Genomic DNA, 21,990 nt, shown 5'->3' with positions numbered 1-21,990 from the left:
AGTTGGCTCTCCCACCTCAGAGGCACGGCCCTGATGCCTGGCTGGAGCACCAAGAGCCTTTCATCCACACGGCTCAGAGTAAAAGGGAGAAAAAATAGAAAAAAAGAAAGAAAGAGGCTATAATATAGTGAAGTAAAATAAAGCTATTATAAAGCAAAGCTATACAGACAAAATCTCACCCAGAAGCATGTACATATACACTCACAAAAAAAGGAAAAGGGGAAAAATTAATATATCCTGCTCCCAAAGTCCACCTCCTGAATTTAAGATGATTTGTTGTCTATTCAGGTATTCCACAGATGCAGGGTACATGTAGTTGATTGTGGAGATTTAATCCGCTGCTTCTGAGGCTGCTGGGAGAGATTTCCCCTTCTCTTCTCTTTTCGCACAGCTCCTGGGGATCAGCTTTGGATTTGGACCCGCCTCTGCGTGTAGGTCGCCTGAGGGCGTCTATTCCCCGCCCAGACAGGACGGGGTTAAAGGAGCAGCTGCTTCCGGGGCTCTGGCTCACTCAGGCCGGGGGGGAGGGAGCGGTACGGAGGAGGCGGGGCGAGCCTGCAGCGTCAGAGGCGTCGTGACGTTGCAGCAGCCTGAGGCGCGCCGTGCGTTCTCCCAGGGAAGAGATCCCCGGATCACGGGACGCTGGCAGTGGCGAGCTGTACCGGCTCCCGGGAGGGGCGGTGTGGAGAGTGACCTGTGCTCGCACACAGGCTTCTTGGTGGCGGCAGCAGCAGTCTTAGTGTCTCCTGCCTGTCTCTGGGGTCCGCGTTGACAGCCGCGGCTCGCGCCCGTCTCTGGAGTTCGTTTAGGCGGCGCTCTGAATCCCCTCTCCTTGCGCGCCACGAAACAAAGAGGCAAGAAAAAGTCTCTTGCCTCTTCGGTAGGTCCAGACTTTTTCCCGGACTCCCTCCCGGCTAGCTGTGGTGCACTAGTCCCTTCAGGCTGTGTTTACGCCGCCAACCCCAGTCCTCTCCCTGGGATCTGACCGAAGCCCGAGCCTCAGCTCCCAGCCCCGCCCGCCCCGGCGGGTGAGCAGACAAGCCTCTCGGGCTGGTGAGTGCTGCTCGGCGCCGAGCCTCCGTGCGGGAATCTCTCCGCTTTGCCCTCCACACCCCTGTGGCTGCACTCTCCTCCGTGGCTCCGAAGCTTCCCCCCTCTGCAACCCGCAGTCTCTGCCCACGAAGGGGCTTCCTAGTGCGTGGAAATCTTTCCTCCTTCACAGCTCCCTCCCACTGGTGCAGGTGCCGTCCCTATTCTTTTGTCTCTGTTATTTCTTTTTTCTTTTGCCCTACCCAAGTACGTGGGGACTTTCTTGCCTTTTGGGAGGTCTGACGTCTTCTGCCAGCGTTCAGTGGGTGTTCTGTAGGAGCAGTTCCACGTGTAGATGTATTTCTACTGTATCTGTGGGAAGGAAGGTGATCTCCGCGTCTTACTCTTCCGCCATCTTCTCTCCTGTCGGGAATCGCCTTTTAAAAGGAAGCGTTCTGTGGAGAAGGTGAAGCTTAACACCCAAGCTAGAATTTCAGTCTTCCAAGGCAAAGCTCATTTGGGGTGAGGATGGATTGGAGACTTTCTGGTGTCGGTCAAAACCCCCCTCCAAATCACCTGTCTGGTTCTCATTCCTGGATCTTAGAAAGTGGGTATTTGCACCACCTTTGCAATTGCCATGCTCGCTGCGGGAGAGGCTTCTCTATGAGAGCAAGCGGGTAAGCAAGACCCTTTCTGGGCCTTAACAGGGTTCTGTTAGTTTCTGCCCACAATCTGGTGGTGATGCTGGTGGTGAGTGTGTGTGTGTGTGTGTAAAATTATATATACATATAAAATAGCTATATAGAAAAATAAATAAATATATATGTATATATAATAGTTATATATAGTTATATATATAAAGTAGTACTATATATGATAACTCTGTAGATGGTAAAATTATGTATATTACATATATGTATATATAATAGCTATATAAAAATAAACATATATAAATAGATACATTTATTTATGTACATATAATAGCTATATTTATAATAGCTATATGTAATAGTTATATATATTATATATATAAAGTAGTACTATATATGATAATTCTGTAGATGGTAAAATTATATATATTACATATATATGTATATATAATAGCTATATATAAATATATAAAATATATGTATATACATATTTATATATGTATACATAATAGCTATATATAAATATATAAAATATCTATAAATAGATACATATTTGTATATGTATATATACTAGCTCTGTATATTTGTATATATATATTAGATAGTACTATATATAATAACACTGTAGATGTGACTTGTTGTTGTTGTTACTTGTTTCCAAGATAGGCTGTGACAAATGCTACACTAGTGGTAGCAGTGAAGGGCCCCGGGCCACAGGTGAGTTGGTTGGCAGTGCTTGGAGGAAGAGGAGTGCAGCTGGCAGGAAGGGCACCTCGGGCAGAGGGAGGGGCCCGAGCAAAGGCGCTTATCCAGACAGCTCGCATCCTGGGTGAAGTGATGGAGGGCAGTGCAGGAGCACGGATAGAGCTGTGGCCTCTGGCCCCGGGTTCCTGTCCCCTCCGCATCACCTCAGGGCCTTCCAAACCACTGAGCTGATAGCAATTCATTTGTCTTGAAGGACAAACTCCATGCCCTTGCTTTACTCTAATGCTGCATTCTTTGGGTGTCAGATTCCAAACAGCCCAGGAATGGTGCAGCTCTGTCCACACGTGGCTTTTTGAGAGGCTGATCGTAACCTTTTGGGTCCCTGGGTAGCTCACCTCTGCGGTTGTTTGGCCCATTTGCTATAAATGACTATCTCTAGCATTTGGTTAATTATGTGATTACAGCACCCAGTGACAAGGAGAAAATTAAAAACCCGTGCTGCATTTTCTATAACACTTTATTGCTCTATGCAAAAGAGGGCAAAGGCAATTTACCTGAGCTGCGGTGAGCAAGAGCTGTTTCCTTTCCCTCATTTTGGCCCCTCTCTCCTCTTGCCCTGGGGAGAAGTTGTGTTTGCAGTTGACTAAAGCAGGGAAGAGAGCAGGTGTGGAAGAAAACATAAATTACCATTATCCCTGACAATTCTGGGCAGTGCCCCCCACAGAGAAGGCGCTCAGCCAGACATTTCCCCTCCTAATTTCAATAAAGGCCAGGAAGTTGTGGGCTTTGGGTTGAGTGCATTACACTGTGTAGAACACAGGTTCAGCCTGGGCTCTGCATTTGATCTTTATTTCTTTATGTTCACCTGTTGTGATTGTGCCTCCTTAGAAAAACCAAAGAGACACAGACCAGGATGCACTGCTAATATGCAAAGACTACATTTCTTGGAGCCGAGAGACCCGAGTTTGCTTCCTAACTCTGCCACCTGCCTGGTGTCTGATGTTGGGCCAGTGCTTACTCCCTCTAAGCTTTGGTTTCCTCACTTATAAAATGGAGAGTTTTAAGATGCACTTTTTTTTTCTCACATTTTACCATCTCTGAAATCAGGATGCCCTTGTAACAGATGGTGTCTGGGCAGGTGTCAAAGTTTAACTGACCTCATTTTTTCTTTTTTAGTGTTCCATAAAATAATATTGGGTCTTAGAATTGGCATTTTAGGCTTGACGAATTAAGGTACTGTGTAGTCTCATAGGGATCTGAAGAGGAAATAGATGTAATCCACGTGGCTCCCTATAATATTGTAAGACTCTGAGGATATGAATTCTAATTCTGGCACCTTGGTGTCACCTAGGCAAGTTATTCAAACTTGACTCTCTCATCTGGACAGTAGAATAATCCCCCAAATCTCCTTAAGAATTATCATAAGGCAGTCTAGGACTGAAGAAGTAAACAAGGATTAGAAGGCAATATTATCTGTACCGTCTCTACCTTCAACAAATGTTTGTGGATATGCAAAGATTCATGGAGGATAGAAAGATAAAGAAAAGCTGGTCTCAGATGGGGCTTATGGTTTATGGATGGAGGTGGCATATCTGGACGCAATAATATTAATATACTGTGTACTATTAATACACTAATATTAATAATATGAATTATTAATGGTGGAATGGGATACATGTGGTAATTGAAGTACAAAAAGCATTGTGAATAGAAGAGAGAATTTCAGCAGGCAAGTGCAGGAAATAGAACATTGGCTTTGAATCTTGAACTATGTCTAGGGTTTGAAAATGCAGAAATGAAGGAAATGGACAATGAAAGATACTAGAAAAGAGTAGGGTGTGCTCAAGAGGTGACATGTGATCTAGTTTGACTCTAGTGTTTGGGGGCTTGAGGGACACGTAAGAGGACACGACAGCAACTCTGTAAATGGCACCACTGTCAGCCTGCTTGCTCAAGCCAAGCACTTCAAAGTCATCTCTGACGTCGTCTTTCACGCTTCTTTTTCTTCTGCCTCTCTCACGTGTGATCCAAGAGTACATTTTGGTGATCTACATCCCCGACATACCAAGACTCAGTTCATCTCTGTCTGTCTCTCTTGCTTCCACTCTGGTCCAAGCCACAATCATCTCTCACTTGAACTTGACCTCAGCTTCCAACTGGGCTTGCAGCTTCATCCCTTGCCCCACTGCCACCCCTTGTAACTGACCCACTTAAATTGAATATCACATTAGTTTGCTTCCTTGCTTAAAATCTACTAATGGCTTCTCATCAGACATGGAGTAAAAATCCAGATTTCTCCCCTTGCCTGCAAGGCCTCAGTGGTCCACGCATGTCCCCTCCCCACCCTCATCTTACGCTGCTCTTCCCCATGTATCAGATAACCTGCCCTCTGTGGTCTTCTTCATGGTTCCGCCAGGTCTTTGTCTTGGCTGGGTCCTTTATTTGACACCCTTACCCCCTAGAGGGTCACATGGCTTGCCCTTTGTTATTCACATCTCAGCTTAAATGTCAGTTGCTCTGATGCTCTCGCAAAACTCCCCTGCCATCCTCTGTCACTCAGCTTCCTTTTTCTTCACAGCATTTATCACCATTTGAAATTTTTGCTTGCTTGCTTAATTTATCTCCCTTCTACTATTGTACTATGAAACTAGGAATCTTTTTTTTAAAATTTCTCTTTGACATTAAAAAGATTGAAATATAGTTGATATATGATATTATATAAGTTATAGGGGTACAATACAGTGACTCACAATTTTTAAAGGTTATTCTTCATATATAGTTATTTTAAAACATTTGCTGTATTCCTCGTGTTGTACAACATATCCTTGTAGCTTATCTATTTATTTATTTTTTTGTTTTTTGGCCACGCCATGTGGCTTGTGGGATCTTAGTTCCCCGACCAGGGATTGAACCCGTGCCCCCTGTAGTGGAAGTTCCACGGAGTCCTAACCATTGGACGGCCAGAGAATTCCCGACATACCCTCGTAGCTTATCTTACACTTCATGAAACTAGAAATCTTGACGGTCTTGTTTCCCCAGTATCTCTCGTGTCCGGAACAGTGCCTGACACTTACTAGATATGTATTGAATAAATAAGCAAGCCTGGAACGGAGGTGGAGGTTGGGTTTTGGAGTGCTTGGTGCCATGCTAAGGAGTCTGGACTCCGCTTAATAATCAAGAGGAGAAGCATTGCAAATCTTTCAGCAGGGGATTAACACAATTAGAATTAAACTTTAGGAGTATTAGCTAGTGGCAGGATGAAAGATGAATTAGGAAGGAGACTAGAAGTAAGAGGTTACTTAGGAAACCAAACCTCAAGTACTAGACTACTTGACTTTTTCTAAAATATTTGTTGATTTTCTGCCTTCTTTCTTTAGCCTTGTGCACAAGAAATAGTATTTGGATGCTCATATAATCCCCTGGGCATAAACCATTACAGCATCTATCACTTTCAGATGTCCTTCTTTGTACTCATTTGTTTCCTCCTCCTTTCCTCCCATCACTAGGCTCTGGCCTCATCGAGGCTGTGGACCATGTCTTGTTTTTCTCTTGCTCTCAGAGTCTGACACAATGTAAGGCACATGGCAAGTGCTTAATACATGTTTGTGGAGTGAACAGATGTGAAAAGTAAACACCTTCAAGTGTTTGTGGAAGGCTATTATCCTGACTCATTTCAGGTTGGTCAATAGGCAAAAGCCTTTCTTGTTGCAGAAATCTAGAAATGAAGGCTTTAACGACTTGGGAGGCTGAGGTACAGAGATAAAAGAATGATGAGTGAAAAGATGATGAGATTTTATTTTAGTGTCTTCTCTAGACTTTGACCTATTACAGAGTTTTTCAGGTCATAAATGAAGAAGAGATGTTTAGATCGTTTCTAGGAGTGCTGAGAAGGTGTCTGTGGTCATAATTCAGTATGTTTTATTTTGGGGAATGAGAAATCCTGTTTTCATTTCATTTGTTGTTTCTAAGCTCTGAAGATTGCCAATTAGCCCTTGCCCTCACTGGATGCCTCTGTAAATTTTTAAAATTCATGGTCCTTGAAAAAACAAAGCAAACAGCCCTATTATTTTTTGCTGCACTTTTGTATCTTTATTATAGCCTGCTTTTTTTTTTTTTCAGGCCACGCCATGCGGCATGTGGGATCTTAGTTCACCGACCAGGGATCGAACCCGGGCCCCCTGCGGTGGGAGTGCAGAGTCTTAACCACTGGACCGCCAGGTAAGTCCCTATAGCCTGCTTTATATTATGGTTATTCTTTGGTGAGTCTTCTCTGCTAGATGGGGTGAGTCTTCTCTGCTAGATTATTTTAAAAAATTAATTAATTTATTATTTGTTTTTGGTTGCATTGGGTCTTTGTTGCTGCGCGCAGGCTTTCTCTAGTTGCAGCGAGCCAGGGCTACTCTTCGTTGAGGTGCGCGGGCTTCTTGTTGCGGTGGCTTCTCTTGTTGTGGAGCACGGGCTCTAGTTGTGCGGGTTTCAGTAGTTGTGGCACACAGGCTCAGTAGTTGTGGCTTGTGGGCTCTAGAGCACAGGCTCAGTAGTTGTGGTGCACGGGCTTAGTTGCTCTGCGGCATGTGGGATCATCCCAGACCAGGGCTCGAACCGGTGTCCCCTGAATTGGCAGGTGGGTTCTTAACAACCACTGTGTCACCAGGGAAGCCCTCTGCTAGATTTTTAAGGCAGGCACTATGCTCATTCATTTCTTAGCATGGAGCCAGGTACATGGAAGGGGCTTAATTGATGCAGGTTCTATTGAATTTATTATAATTGTTCATTAAGAACCAGAGAAGGGACTGTTTAGCTTTTTCTCAGTCCCCACAGAAACTAGGAGTTCATGTCATGTTTTTTCATCTTTGTTAGAGCTGAAAACATTTGTACATTGCCTTCAGATAATTCACAAAAATTGTATATACCTGTTGTATGGGTCTATCTATCATCTATGTATGTATGTAGTACGTATCTGTCTATTATCTATCATCTATCTATCTATCTATCATCTATCTATCTATCTATCTATCTATCTATCTACCTACCTACCAATCTATCTATCTATATCTATCTGAGTCTAACAATACAGCCGTCTCTCTCACATTAGATAGCTGTTCAGAAACTGGGTGGTATCTGTGGTATTAAGATTGCCCTTGAAAGATCTCTATTGATGTCTTTTTGACATTTTTGCATTATTTTGCAGCTTCCGGGGTGTGGGCAGGAGGGATTTCCTGAGTCTTTGTCAACGATGACTTCTGTGGAGTTTTCCTAAGGGGAGGACTCTGTCTGAGGTGGTGAGCAGAATCAGAGCTTACAGCGATTCTTCCTTGAAGAGCGGGTAGCTGCCAAGGCTCTCTGTGGTCTTGGGCTGAACTTGAGTTGTACAGATATATTTAGCCCTGGCGTAGGCACTCAGAACCCCAGGAGATGTTGGTTCTGAATCCCGAGAGGGCCTTGGAAATCCCTAATGGGATTGCTGGAGCTGCCATCACTGGCACATTTATCCCCAAAGGTCTGATTCTCTAGACTCAGTCCGAGTTTGGTCAGGCAGCCCCCTTCTTGTTCCCCTTAACTCAAGAGGAAATCAGCGAACTGGGAATGGGAAGGCCAACTTCCAAACAGCAGCTTGGTAGGACCTGTGAAACATAGGCAGGTACTGGTGGCAAACGGTCTTCTTGGCTGCCGGACTGCGGTCATGCTGGAAATCAGGATTCAGTCCATACATCCAGGTAGACATCCAAGTTACTTTACTCCATGAGCCCTAGTTTCTTTTTGGGTTTTGATTTTAAGTCTAGGTTTCACAGAGCTAATTAAAAAAATCATAGTATTGATGTATGTATGTATGGAGCCCGGAGAAGAGAAACCTGAGGCCTTGGGGAAATGCATCAGAGTGAGGCCGGGAGATAGTCAGTGCCCTTAAAAGCTTCACAAAGGTGGCCCCAGTAGTTAAAAGGAACCCCTGTGAGCCAGCCCTGAGCCAGCCATCTTCAAATGATAACCTGGGAGGGAAAATTTCCAACAGCCTCCATTGGCGGCTGACAGTTACTGATTTCCAGAGGAAGCCATGGCACTAGGTAAAACTGGCCACAGAGAAGAGTATTATACAGAATGGTACCTGTAAGAATGAACAAGTTACTGATCCTCTCAAGATAGATCAGTATAAAAGATTTTTACGTAAGTGGTCACGTCAATGATGGAGAAAAATGATTACGGTCAAATGAACTAAATAGATTCTGGAGATGGAAGAGAGAGGACTTTGGGATGAACAGGCACCATGCCCACAAGCCAGGCCAGGTGATGATTTCTTGGCTTCTGGGTTATTTTCTAACCTGGGTCACTGAAGGGGAGGGTGTTAGCCACGAAGTTCCTACTGCAGCGGTAAAAACCATCAATTTATTCTTCTTGCCGATGGACCACCTGTAGAGATGACCTAGAGGGCATGATAGATAGCTCTTTCTTGTCTGGCAGGGGGGAGGTTAGGGACAGTTCTGCACAGAGGCAGAAGAATGGCCATACCATCCTGTGGCTGCAGGTCCCTCGAAGAGGTCGGGAGCCCTCAGCGTGGATGAACAGGCAGCTGCAAGGCGTCGCCCAGGGAGACGGTCGTGAGACTGTAGTTATGGGTCTAGCTGGTAGATTCCTTGGTGTGCGCCCAGCACAGACACTCACTACCCGTGGGACCTGGCAAGTATTTCCTGTTTTGGTGCCTTGGATTCCTTACCTGTCAAGTGGGGATAATAAAGGTACCTCCTGCATAGGCTTTTGCTGGGGAAAAAACCCACTAAGTATTATTATAGAGCAGGTGTCCACAAACTATAGCCGGTGGGCTAAATCCAGCAAGCCACCTGTTTTTGCAAATAAAGCTTGATTGGACCTCCGCCACACCCATTCGTTTCCTGTTGTCTGCGGCTGCTTTCAGGCCACAACGGCAGAGCTGAGTAGTTGTGACAGACACCATACATCCCACAAAGCCTAACGTATTTATTCTCTGGCCCTTACAGAAAAAGTTTCCCGACCTCTGTTAGAAGCATAAAAATCAGGAGGAACAACTATGAAAGAGAATTTGCAAAGTGTCAGCGTTGGTAGATAAGAAGACTAGGGGTGGAGTACATGTGGGGAGGTGGGGTTTGACTCACAACCTTAATTTTTCCAAAATGTGTGTGTGTCAGTCATATTTAGAATGGAGCCCTGTGGTATTTTCCACTGCATCTCATGCACAGGGTTACGCTGCCTGCCTGCCAGCGCACCAGGCTTTATCCCCTGCCAGGGAAGTGTGTTGGCTGTTCCTACTGGGCCTCTCTTTTGACCTTTGGGCTTTCTACCCATCCTTCTCTGATCGTGGAACACAGTTGTATGTTGGGATCTCAGGATGGTAGGAATGAGATGCCAGAACAGGAGACACAGGACTGCATTTTTGTTTATTGTGTTTGAGTTAACGTGTTTCCATGAACTCCCTTCAGGCAGAAGGGAGTCTGCAGCCTCATAAAAAAAAAATCAGTGTACTTTCCTAGTGATCAGAGATTTGGGCTCACTCAGGGGAATGCTCAGAAAATGCTTTGAATTTGAAGCCTGATGGGGCAGGACCAGGCTTTGTGGTATAATTGGAAGAATTCATATAAACCAGCTTTAACTGAAACATCCCTGTTCCCTCTCAGGGGCTGAAGCCTGAGGGTTGATACCTAATAGGCTTCAGGAATCATCCTGAAGCATCCTTAGGAAGGAGATCTGTGTTTTGATGGTATTTATAATATGCTGTTACCTGGGGGAGCTGACTCCCAAACTAAAAAACGCATTTGAAGGATTAGGGTCTTAGAATCACAAAATGACAGGGACAGCAAGGCCCTAGAGACCATCCAACTGCATCCTCTTCAGGAGGCAGAAGAAGAGACCCAGAAATGAGATGAGACCAATCCAAAGCCATACTGTCAGTCACAAACCAATGCTCCAACATGAAAGAAGGTGACATGAAAGGTCTGACTCAGTGGGACCCCCAGACCTCTAGGCTGTTTTGAAGTTTTTATTAGGAGATTTGTGAGTGGTTTTCTATACTTATATTTATACGTGTTTAGGTCAAATAGGTTAACTTGAATGTCAGGTTTTATTATTTTGGTTAGAAATATATTAACCTAGTGTGTTAACACTGGTTCTTGCCTGCAACTAGAAAACTCTGGTTGGCATTATATATATGTTTATATATATACATATAAATCAGAGCTTATTACTGTGCAAATATATAATAGATATCATATAGTATATTTATAATTCAGTTGGAGAACTAATTCTATCCAGAAAATGCAGTGGATTTGATAGATACAATATTTCTAAGTATGGCATCTATTAGGTGATGGCTAATAAGAGGGTTTCCCAGTAGGGAAGTAATTTGGGACCACTGATCTAGACCAGGGTCAACAAACTATAGCTGGCAGGCCAAACTTGTTTTTGCAAGTAAAAATTTATTAGAACCCAGGCACACTCATTGTACTGTCTGTGACTGCTCTCCTAATAGCAGCGGAGATGAGAAGTTACACAGAGACCCCATAGCCCCCCAGAGCCTAAAATGTTTGCCTTCTGGCCCATTACAGAAGAAGCCTGTAGACCTCTGACCTGGTCTGCCCTCTCATTTCTCATATCCCGTGAGGACACTAGCCTGGGAGGTAGAGTGACCTGCCCTGAGTCCTGTGGCTGCACCAGGCAGAGCCTGAATGGAAACCATCTTTTCTGTTTCCCTCTTTGTGCTTCTGGACCTACATCACAGGGTACCGCCCACACCTGCTCAAGGTTCTGCTTCTCCAGTTACCATCCATTTACATCAGGAGGAAATGGGTCCTATGAAGAGTAAGGTTTTGAAAAGGGAAAGGGAGGGAAAGGTCTGGAACATGGTGACTCTTGGGGTCCAGGGAGGTCACAGTGGGAGATTTGGGCAGGGTCCACAGTAAGAGGGGATTCATAGTTAGGTGTGGTCAACTTCTTCAACTTAACGTTTTTAGTTTTTCTGCTGTAGGAGGCTTAGGTCCCTGCCTTTACAGAGCACGTATTATGTGCCAAGCCCTGGCTATGTCTTTGTAAGGGTATGTCATCAATTCTTATGACAAACATATGGGGTAGGGGGTATTTTTCTTCCTATTTCAAAGAGGATGAGACAGAGTCACAGAGATGTAAAGTCACATGGCCACTATCACGGAGCTGGAACATGGTAGGGTTGGGATTTGGACCTGTGAAGATAAACTCTAGGGCTAGCCCCATCTTAATAGCCCCTTGTATACAACATTCTTGCTTCTTTTCTGATGCTGGGCCTGTCGTAATGCGGAGAAGCACTTATTTCTTCTTTGGGAAAAAAAAGCAGAATTTACATTTATATTAACTCTAGTTTCCTTCTCTGTGACTCAGCACAGAGAATCTTTCTTACAGGGTTCTGTTTTCTTCAGGATGAAGCTGCTCATCCTTCAGACACTGCATACAGAAGAAGCAACTAATAATAATAATAATGCTTACCTCCTGTTTACAGGACCCCTTTCCATATAATTTACTCCAAGAGACCAGGATGCTCCAAGACAGAGAAAGAATAAGATTAATTTCTCGGGAAGGAAGTTCTGTAACTGAATCCAAATTATAATTTGAAAATAATAAACAAATCCAAATGGAATTATCTTTGAAACTGTCTTTAGTGTGATTAGAAAGGAAATCATCTTTAGAAAAATAACGGTTAACATTTTATTTATTTATTTATTTATTTATTTTTGGCTGCCTTGGGTCTTCGTTGCTGCACGCGGGCTTTCTCTAGTTGTGGTGAACAGGGGCTACTCTCTGTTGCGGTGGACGGGCTTCTCATTACGGTAGCTTCTCTTGTTGTGGAACACGGGCTCTAGAGCGCAAGCTCAGTAGTTGTGGCACGCAGGCTCAGTAGTTGTGGCTCGCGGGCTCTAGAGCGCAGGCTCAGTAGTTGTGGTGCACGGGCTTAGTTGCTTCGTGGCATGTGGGATCTTCCCAGACCAGGGCTTGAACTCGTGTCCCCTGCATTGGCAGGTGGATTCTTAACCACTGCACCACCAGGAAAGTGCCAACAACTAATATTTTTTTAGAAACGTTTTTTTTTTTTTGTAAATCACTAGAGACTCATAGAAAGTTACAAGAAAAGAAAAAATATATATACAGGGAAGACCTATTTTTCCCGAATGGTAACATCTTGCATAGCTAGAGTATAATATCAAAACCAGGAAACTGACATTGGTACAAACGTCCACCCACAAAACTTATTCAGATTTCAGTAGTTTGACATATACTCATTTGTGTGCATATATGTATAGTTCTTTGCAATTTTATCACATGCGTACATTTGTGTAACCATGACTGCAATCAAGATATGAATTGTTTCATCACCACCAGGCTCCCTTGTGCAACTGCTTCATAACCACCCCCTTGGCCCCTCTCAACCATGTCTCTGTTATCTCTCTGTATAATATTGTTATTTCAAGACTCACGTTAAATGCAGTCATGCAGTATTTAGCCTTCTGAGACTGATTTTCTTTTTCCCTTTTTTTTTTTTTTTGGCCACACTGCGGGGCTTGCGGGATCTTAGTTCCCGACCAGGGATTGAACCAGGGCCCTCTGCAGTGAAAGCACTGAGTCCTAACCACTGGACCACCAGGGAATTCTCCGAGGCTGATTTTTTTAACTCAGCAGAATGCCCTTGAGATCCATCTAAGTTGTTACATGTGTCAGTGGTTCATTCCTTTTTATGGCTGTGTAGTATTCCATGGTGAGGATGTACCACTGTTTGTTTAACAATTCACCCGTTGAAGGACATTTTAGTTGTTTCCAGTTTGTTTGACTATTATAAATAAAGCTTCTATGTACATTCAAGTACAGGTTTTTTTTTTTTGACATAAATTTTCATTTCTGGAGCTTCCCTGGTGGTCCAGTGGTTAAGACTCCACGCTTCCAATGAAGGGGGCATGGGTTTGATCCCTGGTTGGGGAACTAAGATCCAAAATGCTGTGTGGTATGGCCAAATAATTTTTTCTTTTTCATTTCTCTGGGATGAATGCACAGGAGTACCATGTTGGGTCATACAGTAAGGACATGCTTAGTTTCTAAGAATCTGCCAAACTGCTTTCCAGAGTAGCTGAACCATGTTACAGTGTATGAGTGACCCCATTTCTCTGCATCTTCACCAGCATTAGGTGTTATAACTATTTTTCATTTTAACAGTTCTAATACGTGCATAATGATATATTATTATGGTTTTAATTTGCATTTCCCTAATGGCTAATAATGTTGATTATGCTTTCGTGTGCTTGTTTGTCATCTGTATATCCTTTTCAGTGAAATGTCTATTCATGTGTGATGCTTATTATGTAATTGGATCATTTGTTTTTTATTGCTGAGTTTTGAGAGTCTTTTATATACTTTATATCTGAGTCCATTGTTGAATATGTAGTGTAGTGTGTATTTTCTCCCACTCTGTGGCTTGTCTTGTCATTTTCTTCACAGGTAGTTTTTTTTTTCAGAGTAAAATTTTTTATTTTCATGAAGTTCAATTTTATCAGTTTTTCCTTTTATGGATTGTGCTTTTGGTGTCAAATGAAATGATCTTTTACTGGAAGGTGGGAGTTGGCTGGGAGTAGTGAGAGGGCAAGAACAAGGGGGTTAATGATAAAGCACTAAAAGTCTAAGTGACCTTTTTATTCTCCCTGCATGAAGGGTGGTCTTGGGTCTTGTTTTAGCATCAAGCCATCAGGGGAGTGCGAGTCAAGCCCTCGGCATGCCACGAGGCTTCAGGGAAGGAGACAGAGGCGGGGTGTCAGTGGTGTGGGCTCAGAATAAAATCCTCAAGAGCCAAGAGCTATCTCTGAGAATTAATGGACTGCTTTCCTCCAGCCTAGTCAAATAATCCAGCTCATTTCATGTGAGATAAATTACAGGACCTCGTCACCCTGGCTCCTAGGGGAGGACACTTCTGTGATTCATGGTGCTCGCCCCCTGGGAGCCCAAGGCGGCAGAGGACCTGCCTCGCTGACTGATGACTTGTGGCTCTGTGACCTCGCCACAGGGCTGCTATTCAAGGAGACGGGGTGGGGTGGGAGGCGTGTGCTGGGGAGGATTTCAAATGAAGTCACTGCTCCCGGCACAGACTGAGAGCCGGCCACCCAAGAAGGACAGTCTTTAGGACTACTGTCAAGTTATACCCAGCATCACTATCTAGTGTTCTGAGGGGCCTGGCCTGACTCAAGCAAATGTCCCAAACAGTCAGCGTTCAGCTTCGTGGTGCTTGGCGTTTGTGGGTGGTTGTGTTGTTCGGTGCTGTTGCGTATGCGTTCAGTGTGTGGAGGGTTGTTTGGCAAGGGAGTGGAGAATGCTGGGCGTATGCCAGTACGAATGGGGCTGGCAGAGATGGAATGGATCGTGATCTTGGGGGCACAAGGGATTCTACCAAGTGGCATGTGTGTCTGGTCCTTTGAACAATGGAGAGGAACGGAAATTAACCACAGAGCAGCTTCCTGCCACCACTGCCCCTTTAAACCTCTTCACAGCAGCTGGTTTTCTTGCCGCTAGGTAACAGCTCAGGTATCTGCTGACTTTTCTGGTCACTCGGAGGTAGTATAAAATCCAACAATTCTTTTCAGTAACTAACAGCCTAGGTTCAGAAAGTAGAATGCCTACTGCCTGATAGTAACCTGTAAGTCAATTCTAACTCACAGTTAAGACTTCTCCCCTTCCTCCAGCCCTAGCCAAGTCTAAGAGAGAAGCCTATAGCAGATGAAGAGGGCTGTGATCAGCTTCTCCTACATTTCCTTCTCCTACATTCCTGCTTTCCTACATTTCCTACATTTTCCGTCTGACTCCCTGTTATTTCTGACCCTTCCAGGTTAGAGATGAGAGGCCAGATGGAGGTGACCAGGGGAGCAGAATATTATTTAATAGACACCGTAGGGAGCTGGCTTCAAGCTCTCTAAGCTTGACAGATATTTAAACTAGAATCTTTCTGGCTTCTGGTACTCTGGTTGGTTCTTTGGACATGCTTCACCTCCCAGCTGCTGGACGTCTCTCACCAGCTGTCTCCTGACTGCAGCTGGAGATACCTGTATTCTGGCCGGTCACTTAACTTCTTCTACAGCCCTTGGGAATTTGGCAATACCTTCAGCTAGCATCTCTCGAGTACAGTGTCTGAATGGGGGTGATTTTGTCTTCCAGGGCACATTTGGCAATATCTGGAAACACTTCTGGTTGTCACAACTATCGGCACCTAGTAGATAGTGACCAGGAATGCTACTAAGCAACGTACAAGGCATAGGACAGCCCCACACAACAAAGAATGATCCATCCCCAAATGTCAATAGTACCAAGGTTGAGCAACCCAACTCTAGTACAAGGAAAACTCTCATACATCCTTTGCGCTAACAAATTCTGGGCTTGCAGGTGGCTATCGTTGGAGTCCGTCTCCTTCAGCTTACCTGTCAACAGCCAGCCAGTACATCCCTTGCCTGAATCCCCCAAACTGCAGTTCTCTGAGTGGTCCTGCTGAAATCCGGCTTCCTTGGCTTGGGGGTGGGGCACACAGTACAACTTTTTTCAGAGAAATTATCCTAATAAATCTCTCTTCTTCCACTTTTACTCCCTTGGTGTGGGTGATGGACTTAGGAGTTATCTAGCTGAGTATTATAAAACTTATCAGCTATTTATCGTCGCAAGAATTCTGTGTCACAACCTCAGAACCTCCATGGTGTACAACAATGTGCGTCTTTATTGCCTGCGTCCTTCGTGTGGTCGACTAGGGTTCTGTTAATCTGAACTTGCTCATATATCTGGGGGTCAACTGGCCATTTCCGGAGCTGGGCTGGGGCTTGGTTGGGGCGATTGCCCTATGTGTCTTTCATCCTCCGGAAGGCTTGCTTGGACACGTTCCCATGGCAATGACAGAGGAGCAAGAGTGTGGGCAAGTTCAATTAGCTTTTTAAGCCTCTGCTTGTGTCATGCTTGTGTCATATTTGCTAATACCCCAATCACCAAACCTAGTCACATAGCCAGGTCTAGAAGTCCAGAGTCAGCGTGGCAGAGCACAGAAAGGCAGAGTGGATGGATACAAGAAGGGGTGAAAGATTGGAGACATTGATGCCAGAGATCTATCCCACTTCCTTTCAAGTTTCTACAATGTATTCACTTAAGAATGTGGCATCTCTTAGCTTCAAGGCTCAGCTGAAACATACACAGGAAGATTCTCATATTAACATACAATAAACACATATATATGTTTATCTTACCCACTGTTGTACGTATAGTTGGCATGCAACGGATATCATTGCCTTTATTGCAAAAAATAAAGAAAATAAATGAATGAATGGGTGAGTAGATGAATGAGACGGGAGCAGCTTGACAGCCAGCATCTGAGGAGGCAAAAACCTACCAGCTCTATCTGACCTGGCCTCTCTCAGCCACTTGTTACCACGTCCCCAAGAAACACAGGTTATAAACCCATACCCGATCTCACACCTTCAAATCAGGGAAATAAAAAGTAGAAACTTTTCAGGAAAAAGACAAGAAACTCCAGAGGTATAGGAAAGAAATGTTAGGATTTCTTTGAATTCAGATAGACACCAAAGTGGAAAAGCTCAGTAAGACAGGGTTGGACTTACCCACACCTGTCTTTTCTTCTTCTTTTCTCCTTTCTCTCTTATGTAACAATCTCAGACATTTATTGGGAGCTAAATATGTGTAAGGCACTGACATACCAGTTTCACAAGCGTTATTTCCTTACAACAACTTGGAGAGGCCTGTATGATGGTTATTTTACTACGGAGGAAACTGAGGCTTGGAGAGAGGTTACAGAACTTGTTTAATCTCACAGAGCTGGTAATGAGTAAAATAAAAAAAAGTTGAATTCAAGTCTGTCTGTCATTTAATCACTGTATTTTTCTGCCTCATACCTTAAGTTTGGGTTTGCTTTGTTTGAAAAAAAGAAATCTCAAGCCATACTTTGTTCATACTTTCCTCTATTTTGGTGGAAGAAATGGGTTGATTCATTTCAAGCACTGAGAAAGCTTTACCCCTTCAAACATCAGCCCGTCACCCCATACGTCTATCATCCAGGGATGTGTTTTCTTCGCCTCCTCTGGGCCACTTAATTACATTCTCTCTTCTTTAGGAGGAACGCTGACGTGTAATTATTTCCACGATTAGCACTCTTGTGCAGCTAATTGTAATTATGCCTTATAATCACAGTTATAATCATCAATTACTCATTGCTGCTTCATTTGAATGTTTTCCTTTATCCCAGCTTCACAAAGTTGATGGAGGTAATGTGCCTGCTTACACACACACACACACACACACACACACACACACACACACACGCACACTTATAAATCATGCATGGTCATTATTTGGTCTTCTCTGTTCTCACCTTTGTTCTTGTCCCAGATTTCATTACAGTATTTCACTGGCCAATGCCCAGTTGGTATTGCCTCTCGTTTCTGGCTTGGCTTGCTTTAAGCACTTTCTATTGACCCTACAGGTGAGGGAGGGATTCTTACCCTAGAATCTGGGGGATGGCTAAACACATGACACCGGACACTGGGCAGATGAGATGGACAGCAGTTGATTAATCACATATACTCACAGCCCTGGGGAGGGGAACACTGGGCCATGCCAGCCTACACAGCAGTTGTCCTTGGGAGCAGAGTGAACAACCAGGGGCTGTAGGAGGCTGACTTTGTAGTATCAAGAGATTGGGGTGCCCCTGGAAGGAAGTGATTGGCTTAAATCATTCTGTGCCTGCTTCCCATGATAGGGAGGGTCCTTTGGCTGTGGGGCTTTACCTGTGGGAGCATAATGGCGAGTGGAACTTGCAGTTAGGCTATTCAAGAATTTCACCAGGTATCAAGGCAGCGCATAATATTGGTCTTATTTCAGGCCTTAGACCACACCACTCCCACCTAGAAGTGGGAACAGGGTTACTGTAGAAAAAGAGGTTGTAAGCCCGGGCCCTGGTGGTGGACAGTGCAGGTTTGAGCTTCAATACTTTGATCATGGGAAAGTTCCTTAACATTCCTGTGTCCTGATTTCCCCACCTGCAAACGGGAGTGATTCTGCAAGTACTTCATCAGGTCGTTGCAAATATTACTCTTGTTCTGTCTTGTCTATAAAGCACTTAGCTCTGCGCCTACCCCACTGCACTGCTCCAAACATGTATCTAGTCTTCAGGACAAGATGTCTCCGGTTTTGATCTTCCAGTGAGTTCTCTAGGGTCTAGAGGACAACTACACTTTCTCTATTTCTTTCATTTCTAAGATGCTTGAGGAAAATGATGCTGCTAATAGAGTTTTAAGATTGCAGAACTCAAATTCTGGGGCCAGGCTGCACAGTCCTCATAAAGAAGAACCATGTGTGGTCTAGGGACCTTGTACATCTCTCCTTGTCACCATCAGATTATTTAAATATCACTTGTAAGCACCTCACACCATACAAAATTCCTTAAATATTCTTTGGCCTGGGCTGCAGCCTGAACAGCTTTGAGACCCTCAATCCAATACTGTTTTCGAAGAGCTTCAAGACACATGGAGCTGAACCACCAGGCACCCTGGATATTGTTTTGTTTTGCAGGCATCACTGCCTGCTTCAGGGATGCCTCGTCATACTCCCTGACTATCAAAAGCTCTAAATCCATTAATCCGTTCTATTCTTCAAGTCCTGGATGGCATCTTCCCATCAAACTTTCCCTTTTCTCCTAAGACATGATACTGTCCTTTTCTAAATGCCTCTATTCATGGTCTATTCCAATCTTGGACACTTATCTATATCATTGCAGTGTCTTGTGTTTCTGATTATATTTTTATAAAAGCAAACCTCATCTGTCCACCTAAGATGTGAGTCTGGCACAGAACGGGCACTGATTGTACTGCTGCTAATTAACCTTCCAAAAACTGTGTGTGAGATGATCTCTGTGTTCCAAGCCCTGGTGGGATTGTGTAGATGGTCCCAGAGGAGGAACAGGGCCCGAGGCTGTTGACAGGCAAAACCTCCTAGTTCTTATTTTTGGTCCCGCTGCTGATGCTGTACTTGGCTTTCGCCATCTAATAGAAGGAAGCTGATTCTGGGCTTCGTCATCATATCTGGTCTCAAATCAAAGTCAAATAGAAAAGGGCCCTGATCCTGGAGAGTTTAGTAGCAGGTTTGCTGTGAAATTGCCCTTTGGGAAAGCTGAGAGAAGTAAGAGAAACTAATACTGAGTGTCTTCTCTGTTAGTCACATGACAGACGTTACCACCCCAAAAATGGCATCTCTGCGTTACAATCATAGAGCACACATGTGGCAGGTTGGATTCTCCAAGAAGCAGCCTCTGAGATGGAGATTGTCATGTGGGAAATTGACTAGGGAAATTTATTAGGGTTTAACACCTGAGTGGGGGCAGGAGGGTGGGGAAGGGAGGATGCAGGCATTGGGTGGAGGGAGAAGCTGGGCTGCAGTGTAGTCACCACAAAGCCCCCAGCAAGCCCATGGGACGTTCTAGAGCTGGGATCAGGGGCCCAGGCCTTTAGAACGTCAGCCAGCAGTCACTGCATGTGTGTTGTCTCTGGGAAGGGATGCAATTTGGGGCAAAGCAAGGTGGCTCTCTTTCTTCAAGGACAATTCCCAGAGAGGGAAGACAGCTGCGGGCAGCACCCACAGACATTGAGGAAATGAGTCATTGACTTCTGAAGGGGGGATTTCATGGCGCAGCATGGCACTCAGCACACATTTCTGATGTCCGTGGAGCCTGTGCTCTTCATCTCTGAGAAATGCTTCTCACTCATCCTGGCAGGTCCCAGTGGCCATGTTTTCTTTTGACACCATTCTCTTGACCTTAGGTGAATGGACCAGGCATGGATCCTGGATCAAGTTGGGCCAATCAACTGTTCTGCCCCAGGGACAGATACACTGGATACCAGTTGGTTGGAGTGGTGGCCTTCATTTTATGCCATATGCACGGAGATGCTGAGAAAGCCAGTCTGTAAAGAGACACAGATGTGATAGCTCATGGGGTCAAAAGGAGGTGAAGGGACAGACTGTCTGGATTCCTGAGGACTTTGTGTTTCCTGGTGCTCTTTGCCCGTGAGGCCTGATTGAACTTCCTGTTCTTGGGTTCTGCATTAAAAAAGCCTGGTGTTCTCTTATTTCCCATCTCCTTTTCCTCAAGTCAAAGAGGGCTTCTGTTACTTCCAAAAAAAAAAAAAAGAAAGAAAGAAAAAAAAAGAGCACTGATTAAGACCACAGATGATGAAATTGAGGTTCAGAGAAGTCAAGGAACTTACCCCCAAATCACAGCAAATTAGTGACAGAATAATGATTCAAATTCAGTTTTTTTTTAATTTCCAACAGAAAAATTTCTTTTCTACTATACAGTGTAACACATTTAAAGTTAACCAAAATGAAATCCAAGGTTTGGGATTATTATATTCATCTACATATGTTTTATCTTTTAAGGTTTTAAAGTACATTCACATGTATCATTTCATTAGATTTGATCAATACGGAGAACTTGGGTGTAGACAGAGCAGATACAATAATCTCCATTTTGCAGATAAGGAATCTGAGCCCAGGGCCAAAGTCCAAGATAGAGAGAGAGACTGAATTTTGGAGGTGGGTCCAATTGAGCCTAGAAGTATCTCTCTTTGATGCCAGTATATTCAGTTTTGGCCTCAACAGTTGGCTCAAAAGGGACAGAAGCCAAAAGGCTGTGTTAGGTGCTGGCTTCTATGGAATCAGAGTTGGGTGGAGCTTTCTGGCTGAAGGATCATAAGATGCTGAAAACTGGAAGGAAAAAGAAAAGTCAGGATCCTAATCCTGTAGAGATCAGGGACAAACACCGAATCCTGGGATTGGAGGGGGTCCCTTGATTCTCATAGATCCAAGGGTCTAAAGAGGAGATTGGAGCAAAGCCCCAGGAGACTCCTGGGTCTGTGTAGCTCCCTGTCTGCTGTGGGGTTGGCCGTGACCATGAAGATGAGCATGAAGAACGAGAAGCTGGGAGACGGTTTACTCAAGAACATCGTGTGACAGAGACTGGCTGGTCCTGTGTACATTTTCCCAGTCAGTGGCAAATTCTTTTTCAGAATGAGGCCATGTATAAATAAATATCGAACCAATAAGGGAAGAAGGAGTGCTTCTGGCTGATGTGAATTTAATATAATCAGCCCCACTTCTTAGACTCTGAGCTATTTTATCTTTGGAGTCTTGAAAACAGATCTAATATAAACCATACTACTTTGAACTTTGTAAGTTATAAGATAGGCATAGAACTGCCGGTTTCTTCCTGATAATTTTCCGCTAGTTATCTCATTCTCTGCATATTCAGGATATACCTTTGGGAACTGAGTGCCAGCCTTCTGTTGCCGAATTACAATTGGTACATGTGGATACTCCTTGTCATTGGTTACCAAATTCCTACCCGTGTCTCCCTGTTGGAGATTCTGGTGAGCAGAGTAACCATGGTTACCTGGCTGGGTGGATCATCTTATTCTAATATTTCCATGTCCAGTCCTTATTCTTAAGGTTGACCCAATAACAACTGCCGATGAGGGAGCAGTGGTTGTCTGAAAGTTAAATGGATTTTTCTGGGGTCTATGATGGAATCTGGCACACAATT

At 44.2% G+C, this 21,990-nt stretch overlaps 1 pseudogene across 6 annotated transcripts in view; it reads left to right on the top strand.

The window, feature by feature from the left end:
• LOC309651709 (RNA-binding protein 4B pseudogene) overlaps nt 1-21,990 on the top strand; it is a 270,167-nt pseudogene that overhangs the window by 33,206 nt on the left and 214,971 nt on the right. For all 6 annotated transcript variants that reach the window (XR_014268723.1, XR_014268724.1, XR_014268725.1 and 3 more), the window contains exon 2: nt 6,504-6,602. The product of XR_014268723.1 is annotated as an RNA-binding protein 4B pseudogene (transcript). The remainder of the gene's footprint in view (nt 1-6,503; nt 6,603-21,990) is intronic.

This window comes from Balaenoptera physalus (assembly GCF_965194825.1).
Source record: "Balaenoptera physalus genome assembly, chromosome: 21".
Taxonomy (NCBI): domain Eukaryota; kingdom Metazoa; phylum Chordata; class Mammalia; order Artiodactyla; family Balaenopteridae; genus Balaenoptera; species Balaenoptera physalus.
The sequence above is the reverse complement of the archived record's forward strand: the minus strand, read 5'-3'. Positions and strand labels throughout refer to the sequence as shown.